This window comes from Heliconius melpomene, chromosome 18 (genome assembly GCF_056956725.1).
Source record: "Heliconius melpomene rosina isolate 202511_hmr_F chromosome 18, ASM5695672v1, whole genome shotgun sequence".
Lineage (NCBI taxonomy): Eukaryota > Metazoa > Arthropoda > Insecta > Lepidoptera > Nymphalidae > Heliconius > Heliconius melpomene.
The window spans coordinates 4,599,211-4,607,037 of NC_140406.1; the positions used below are offsets into that span (position 1 = coordinate 4,599,211).

Genomic DNA, 7,827 nt, shown 5'->3' on the forward strand with positions numbered 1-7,827 from the left:
GTCAAAGTATTCACCGCACGATATGTACCAAGCATAAAAGCATGTCAGTTTACCATATTCAAGTGCTGACTTGAGCTTTAACGTTTGTGGAAATATGTATATTGTATTTGATATACATATATTATTAAATTAATTATCATTTTCACCTTAATCTACAAATAAAATAGTATATGTATATTAATATTATTTTAATTACTCATGTAGGTCTGAGGTCACCGTGGCAAAAGTGGAGAATGACTATACGAAGTCTTGCTAGGTTTCCACACATTTTCCACCGAATTCTAGAGCCGTAGCGTGTTGAGTGGTGGAACTCAACGTCGCGCTTAGCCTGGACACGCAAAATGAAATTTTATTAGAAAATTTTATTATCTTTACTGTATGTTAATATTTTTCTTTTTATCATGAAAAATTCTCAAAAAAAATCTGGTATTCTAAAGCTAACAGTGTATTTAGCATGTAAAATTATAATTGAAGGGCAGGCCAAAAAATATTATGTCTGTTAAAAGTCTGTCTTAATTTTTACTCGTATATTAAAAGGTGGCTTATCGCGATTTTCGATTTCCCATATATATAACAAGGGGATTTTTTTAACAGTCGTTTGAAACAAGAAGAATATATTCATTTATGTAAAGCCAAATAGATAAATAAACAATCATTATCAAAACGAAGGATGCGGACGACGCATTAACAAGATTTCCGTAATTATTAACCTTGAATAAATAAGGAAATGTTAACCCATTGGACCTTAATAAATTTGAGTGTGTAGGATATACCCACATTCCCACAAAAGGAACATTAAGTTTTAGAACACTATTACATATTAATGTAGAGAATACATATTCACTTAACTAAGTCAAAAGCAACTGCTTTTAATTTAAAATAATATCTCGTAGGTACTACACTATCTCAAGTTCTGTACTAATGTTCGATTTTAGTAAATCATTAAACATTAATAAATATTTTTATTACGATATTACGATCAATAGATAAAATATTAAATACATACAATTTACGGTTGTTAAATATAGAAACGTTACTAAAATTGATGTTGGGGGGAAAATTTATATTTAATACTAGCGACCCCCTTGCGGCTTCGCCCGCTTTTACTACTGGATTATTCATATAATGTATGTTTGCAAAGCACTTAAGATAATGTGAAAATTAATTAAACCCGCATTTTCGTAGTTTCAATAAGGATTTTCCAATTGTTTTACACAGCAAGGATTTTTTAGTAGGTACCGTAATTTTAAATCTGTGCTACTAATCTTTTCAAGTACTTATTAAAATATATTTAAAATAAATTAAATAGAATGCATCGGCCGGGAATCGAACCCGGGCCGCCCGCGTGGTAGGCGAGCATTCTACCACTGAACCACCGATGCGTGTAAGGCAGGCGGGCGCGGACGCATGGCGACTGGCGAGCCGTTTCGCAGCAAGGATTTTTTGATGTTGTAACAGCTTCTAAAGTACTTATTAAAATGAAAAACAGTAAAAGACAGTTTTGATCTACATTAAATGGCCAACGTAACTAATATACTTATTTATATGCTGTGAGTAAGGGATAAGTAAAACTTGAGTCGGCACAGCTCAAGTGTCAACGGCGTGATGTGTCAATAATTAAATGCGTTTTTCTCTAAAACTATTCGCAATTTCGAAATAGTTTAAAAAGCAAATTTTATCTTCGTTTAACGTAGAAAATTAATAAAGTATTTTAAAGGATAAGGATTAATACCATTATGGAAAAATATCTCTCACAATAAAAAATATATTGTAATTTCTATTTTTAGACAGAAATATGATCACTACACGTTATTCTTAAAAGATACGAATATGCCATCGCGGACTTTTTTGTAGATCTTATTAAGAGGAACAATACTCCAGTACATTTTTTTCATGTAGTATTTACCATTAAAGCAGCGCATGCGCCAAAGTGTTTCAGCGGGTAGGACTTTATACACATTTATCGTATTTATGTTAATTTACATAAGAATGTACAAATAATAAACTATATATAAACCTTCCCTGAAAAATACTCGACCTAATGGTGAAAACCGCATCCAAATCCGTTGGGTGGTTTAGAAGAAGAAGAGTTAGAAAGTTCAGACAGACACAAAAAGCGACTTTGTTTTATAAGATATAGGATTAAGTACTTATTGACCCGCACGCGGCTTCGGCGGCCTTGCTACGGGCGTGTGACCCGACCTGACAGCAAAATGGCAAGTTGCAAGCACCGCACAGTAATAATACCTACATATATAATTTAATGCATCTGCATTATATTTGTATGATAATTTGATGCAGACAAGCAAAGGACGGAGTTATGGGATCTGGTAGATAGGGGAGTATACATATATTTTTTATGTTAGATCCCGCTCATAGCAGGGTAGGCAGAGGGAACCTGGGGACTTAGTGTTAAGACACTCGCCATTGGCAAAATGCAACCCCGCTGTTGTTGTCTCGTTACCAGAGCGAGGAAATGGAATATTTAAGAATTTCAGAAGAATAGAAATTATAAAATATTTAATTTCCTCGAGTGAGGATCGAACCCAGAACCACTCGCGTTTATAGTCACACTTTGTACCTCTCAGCCACGTTAGGCCTCATATACTAATAATAAAATTTATATGAATTTATAGTTTGTATAACAAATTAAACAGTGTGGCGTGTGATATCATGTTGATATAATATGCTAATGTAATTTGACAACGCTTGTCAAGTCACGTTATGCTTCATTAACTTCACAAATAAAATTTAATTTGCCGCACAAACGTTTAAAATTTTTAAGGCCTTAAAACTGTCGTGAATTTAAAATTTATGATTCGAAGCTTATTTTTCAATAAAATAAAATAATTTACTTGTTTTTAATCCTTCTATAGGCTTATGTAAACATAAAAAAAATGACGTAACGGGATTTCAACCCGCGCCTGTTGAAAACCATTCAAGCGCTGTAACTAATAAGTAAAAGAGAATGAATGCTATTTATTAAACATTTTTAACTTTTATTTGTAACATGTAGATGTTGTACGTTTATAATTATTAAAAATTTATCTAATTTTAAATATGGCTATAGGAAAATAATTTCTATTAATTTTCTTAACAAAAATTATGACAATTTATTTTGTATGAAGAAACAACACAGAATAGAGATTTATCACTCACGAATATACTTCTAAATAAATTATAATGTTATATTTCATACGTATAAGTTTGATGATGATATAGATTCAATTTCATGTCTCGTTTGCTTTGAATAGAATATAATATATTGAATAGAATACGGTTTGAGAAAATCAGTTATAAGTAAAATGTAGGTACTAGATGTAAGCATACTAATTGAATTTATTTCTTCAATAAAAGATTGGAATATAAATTGATTCATGTCAATCGAATAAAAATATCATTTTGAAATGGTATGATTATTATAAGATAATTTAAATGTACATAACCAAATGTAAATAAACTTCGTAGTTTATGTTAAAAGCTTTTTTTATCTGTAGTTTTAATCTGAAATCAACTTTATTCTCGGATATCATGATTTTGATGTATTCTATTATACATACATGAATATAAACGTAATATTAAAAAAAATATTACAAAAATCTTCAGTAATTTAACTAATTTTATTTTTTTTTACAATTTTTTATTATTTTTTAAATGTTCTTTTATTGAAGAGGTGGTTTTAAGAATGATAGTTTCTCAAATTACACCTAAAATTATACAAATTCTTCAATATACTGACGGACGGAGAGAAGCAATAATATTTTCATAGTCAATTCAACGGAGAGGTCACAAGCGTACGAGTACAGTGTAAATGACATTTGCCACTCTACAATGTATTAGAAATCTGGGGCAAATGGTGCACATTTTGGCAAACGTATATAACAGAATATATTGTGATACATTCATTATAATGGCGTACGTACATTACGAGGACATATTTGGGCTAAAAAATGTAAAATACGACTATAACTGGTTATAGATCTCTTTTATAGCCTGAGCATAAAGATTTTTCTATATAATATAGAATATTATATAATATAGAATGTTCATTGTGGGACTTCTTTACAATATGTAAAGAGAACCCTAACTGAAGTTTTTAATTATGCCACGAAGACATTACCAATACTGTTTTAATTTATAGATATTTAAGTACTTCATTATCTTACAAAAATATGGGAATGACTCAATTGTCAAATAAATAAAACATATTGAGAGCTGTAAAAAATATTAAAAATTAAATATACTATAGGGCTAATACTCTCGTGTTTCTACTTACGAATACAGTGTGAGTAAAACACAACTCCATAACGTATCACGTAAAAATTAAGGCGAGGCACGTGTACAGTACAGAACATATATTTTATCCTAAAAAGGAAGATAAATAATGAATGAATGTATGAAGCTATTTTTTTCATATTTCGATAATTTTAGCACTTTCTTCAGCAGAATCATCACCGTTACCTAATTAGACATCGAAAAATCAATCTTTAAATGCATTTAAAGATATATTGATTTTCGTCCCACATATAGCAGACAGACGACGACGTTCCATCGAATTTTCAAAGTATAGCGTGTTTGGTGGCAGAATTCAACGCCGCGTTATTGCCTTCGTAATAGAGCGACGAATCTATTCCTCCAAGTGGGACTCGAACCCACAACAATCGTGTCACACGCTTGTGCCCCCGCGTCATGACGGCTTCTAAACTAAATGTTAATTAAATAATATTCATTTTATGCAACTATAAAGGTATAAGCCAATATAAAGGAGGTAGATCTGAATCCAAGACCGGTATAAGCAGCTGCGATCAATTTAAATAAGGCATACCCTCTCTAAATCCCCGTTCTCCCAGTGAATACCAAAGCAAGGACTTAACATAAGCATCACGTCTTCTTGTGAAAATTTCAGAAGAATATAAATGGGTATTACATTCTTCAATTAAAACCTTGAATACTTTTAAATTGAGGAATTTAATATACATCTTTTAAAAATTTAATTTCATGTGTATTATTTTAATTTACAATTTATTTCTTACTAGCGGACCCAAATGCGGATACGCCCGCTTGAACTATAAGAATATTTATTAAATATAATTATGAAATTATTTTCAGTTTTCAATAGAAAGATGCGTTAAGCAAGCTCCTTTTTTGTGACATTTTCTAACAACAAACTTTGCAAATCGTTGCTTAGCAACGGTCGCATAGCGACAGTTGTTATTAACATGGCGGAATAAATTGCATGTCAAATTAATAAATATTTTAATATATTGGTTTATATCGACAATATTACAAATACGAGAAAAAAAAGTATCCTATGTTCATCCCGAGACCCTCGAGTATCTCTTTATGAGTATTTTATCACAATTAAATTAGCGGTTTGGCCCTGATTGCGTAAAAGACAGACAGACAGACAAAGTTACTTTCGAATTTATAATATAGGTATGGATTCAAAATTTGTTTTAGTTGCACAGAGCGAATGAAGATGTACGTGTATAAACGGACAAAAAAACAACGAACAGACAGACGGTCTGACAGCCAAAAAAATATCGATTTTTATTCTATTAGTGCTGTGTAATTTTTGTCGCACACATAATATTTAATGTACAGACATAATTTTTTATTACTACTTTTATAATAGTATAGATAGCACAAAGAAATATGTTTAAGACCACCTACCACCAAATTTAAAAAGCACTTTGAAGAAATCCGATATTTCTTTTATAAATATTAAATGCAACGAATACGATAAAAAATGTATATTTAAATTATAATAATTCATAGACCAAAAATTTTAATATTCAGCGTCCATTTTCCGATTTTAAATATACAAACATTAAAAATGGAAGGTTATTCCATTTTTTGTTGCTTTTGGCTAGTATCCGAATCACTCGGTAAAAACATTTTAAATTCAAATAAAAGTGTTATACATTGTGCTTTGGCGCGGTAGATTGTAAACATTCTTTTTTCAAAAAGGATTAGGATTCTATATTCATTAACTATATTTTTATTATATTTGTCTGTAGATTTCTCTGTCATTTATGGATCAATTTAAAAAAAATTAAAGCTCTCTAGGTGGCTCGTCAGCTCCGCCGCGAAGGCATATGAGAACGGACACGGATCAAGAAAAAGACTAGAAAAACTTTTTCAAATATTGTAATATATGTAGTAGACACTCAAATTATTTTTTTATTAGTAAGTTACTAAATTTAGAATCGCAGCAAATTCATCAAAGTTTTTTAGCATTTATATACGAAATTTCTCACCCGCTAGCAATTGCATAAGCGAAGAAACCAATTTCTCTGAATAATTAAATAATATAATTGATTTTCTTCATTAAATACCATAATCACACCATTATCATTTTATATTGTTTCAACTTACACAAATAAGGGAAGGAATATGCGGCGTTTGTATTTAAGTCTTACGTCTAACAGTATTTCTGTATTTAAATATTGATTTATATGTATTTATGATAGCTATCATAAATATATATAATCAAAATATAAGCAATTGGTGATCGAGTCGGTATTTTTTATTTCGAATATAGTCCAAAAAACCACTCAACGTATTTTATAGTGACTTCACAAAATTGTACCAAATTAGTTGTAATTTTGGTTAATAATTTCCGTTTTCGTTAATTTTGTGAATTAACTCGTAATAACGAAAGTGAAAGGAACAAAATTACTTACTTAATTGGCCTAACAATTTAACCGTATATTATTTTTTCAGTAAAATACTTAGTCATGTCATATATTAATTAAAAATGAGTTCACTTTTATAGTATTTTTTCTCCTATGTATTCCTTTTCGTATTTATTTTACGAATAGTTTAGAAACTCTGTAGTCTTATATTAATAAATTGCCTAACAAATTTTAACCACTTCTTTTACTTTTCTTTTACGATTTGGTTAAGATTAATAATTATATATTTTTATGGCTTTTGTTGCTTATATTTAGGTTAAACGTTAAAAAACATTTCACCGTGCCAAAATAGTGATGTAGGGTGGAGTAACGAACCGTACTTGATAGAATGTTGAATTATTCAAGAGTAAGCTGCGTTGGTAGGCACTGGAAGCGCGTAAAACTAGCAAAGGAACACCATCCATCAAGTGCCTAATGTCTTCTACACATTTGTAAACTATTGCCGAACATTACCTTAAACTTTTGTCAAATAATGATTGATCGATATTGTTTACGTACTTTACGCAAATTATTTGCATTAAGGGTGAAAACTTCCAAATACAGATTTTGAGGTAATATGTTTTTAATAACAGGTTATAAAATGTACTCAACACTATTAAAATAACATGTAATAATGACAACACTTCAATATCTGACGATATATTTTTTGACAAGATCTTACTTTTGTATAAAATAAAAAAGGGCAAATAATATTGTCTCTTTTATTTTCTCTTTCGAAATAACATTAACATTTTAAATAATATTAGGAAAGTGGGTCGGACAGCTATTATTATAATTTAGAGCAAATGATTCAATTTAATCTCTTATAAGACCCCGTAAAAGACATTAAAGTACCATTAAAGAAGGTTTTGCTGCTCTTAAAGTATACTTTTTTATAAATAGACAATTAGAAAAATATTATATGAAAAATTTATTTACAACTAGTGGCCCGCCCGTGGCTTCGCCTGCTTGAACTACATGATAACTCATTAAATAAACAGAATTGATTGACAACTATAATGATTTCTATTTCGTCCGGTAGTTCCGGTGATTAACGTGTACAAACATACAAATAAACAGACATTTTTTTTGTAGATTTGGGGTCTATTACTGTTCCTAAACCCCAACTCCATTATTGTTTTGTAAATAT

The 7,827-nt window shown here is 30.1% G+C and overlaps 1 non-coding gene across 1 annotated transcript; it reads right to left on the reverse strand.

The window, feature by feature from the left end:
- Nucleotides 1-1,311: 1,311 nt before the first annotated feature.
- On the reverse strand, nt 1,312-1,382 carry TRNAG-ACC (transfer RNA glycine (anticodon ACC)). Its single transcript has one exon. It is a non-coding gene; the product is annotated as a tRNA-Gly (tRNA).
- Nucleotides 1,383-7,827: the final 6,445 nt, after the last annotated feature.